We start from the raw sequence: 1,179 nt of genomic DNA on the forward strand, positions 1-1,179 counted from the left end.
TTTTGCATACTGAAAACAGTAATTGAGGATCAGTGAAAATCATTAAACAACAGAAATTCAACTGAGTAGCTTAAAAGATCAAATTGGCTTTATCGAATTGATGAAGTTTTAGAATATAAGTGAGGTTCAGTGGAGTGGAGTCCGGAGCTGAACGTCACACATATCACATGGGGGGGGGGGCGGGTTATGGGGTGTCAGCTTCGGCTTTGTTCTCAGCGAGCCTTCTGCTCCCGCATCAGAATGATTCAGCAGCCCATCTAGCAAATAGAAAGGAGCTCCTTTGAGCTGCAGAAAAGGAAAAGTTTTTAAAGGAAGAGAGGGAGCCAAAAAGAGGAAATTATTAGCAGAGAGTACATTGTTTCAGGCAAGGTCGCCCTTCTAAGGGGAGCAGAAGGGCCTATCAGCAAATTTCCTAGTGCTGACCAAGAAATGCATGTGGACCATTAAAGGCTACATGCCTGGGGGGTTGAAACTACAGTCAGGTTGGCATAGTACGTCTTGGTTTATTTATTCATATGGAGCCCTTGACATAGGTGACTCCATTTTTTATTAAGATTTTATTTTTAAGTAATCTCTACATCCAGTGTGGGGCTCAAACTCAACGACCCCGACATCAAGAGTCACATGCTCTACTGACTGAGCCAGCTGGGTGCCCCAAAAGTGACTCCATTTTAAACCTGCGGTTTTCTTTTAAACAAAATGAATGGAAGGTTGCAGCTTCCATAAGCCCACATGAGCTAGCGTAATTAATTACTGTTAAGGGACACTGGGACTTTCCTATGGAAAAAAAAGTGTGTTCAGAAGGAATGATTAAACTCTCTTCTGTCCAGAAATAGAGCTTGACAGAGTCAAAACTAAATACAACGTTAAGTGAAAGTGTATTCAGTTTCCACTTAATTAGAAGATTGCGAACAAAGCCACAATGGACAAATTTAGGCAGCACTGGTCATTTTCGTTCAATAGATGGAGCCAGAGTAGAAAGACAACAGTCTGGCAGGTTGCGAAACCGCACAAAGAGGGATTTGAAAGTGGGACTCCTCTGTGGATTCCAGCCCCTCAGAGTCCATTAGGCAGCCACCCGGGGCTCTGGCCCTTCGCCAGTCCGTTGACCCGGGAGGTGGGCGGGCTCTTTCTGAGCCAGTAATGTAAGTACCTCTGCCTTAAACAGTTCCAGGCTCC

The sequence above is a fragment of the Mirounga angustirostris genome, unplaced genomic scaffold (genome assembly GCF_029215605.1).
Source record: "Mirounga angustirostris isolate CCGP_5_RB_7025 unplaced genomic scaffold, mMirAng1.0.hap1 SCAF_13, whole genome shotgun sequence".
NCBI classification, from domain to species: Eukaryota; Metazoa; Chordata; class Mammalia; order Carnivora; family Phocidae; genus Mirounga; species Mirounga angustirostris.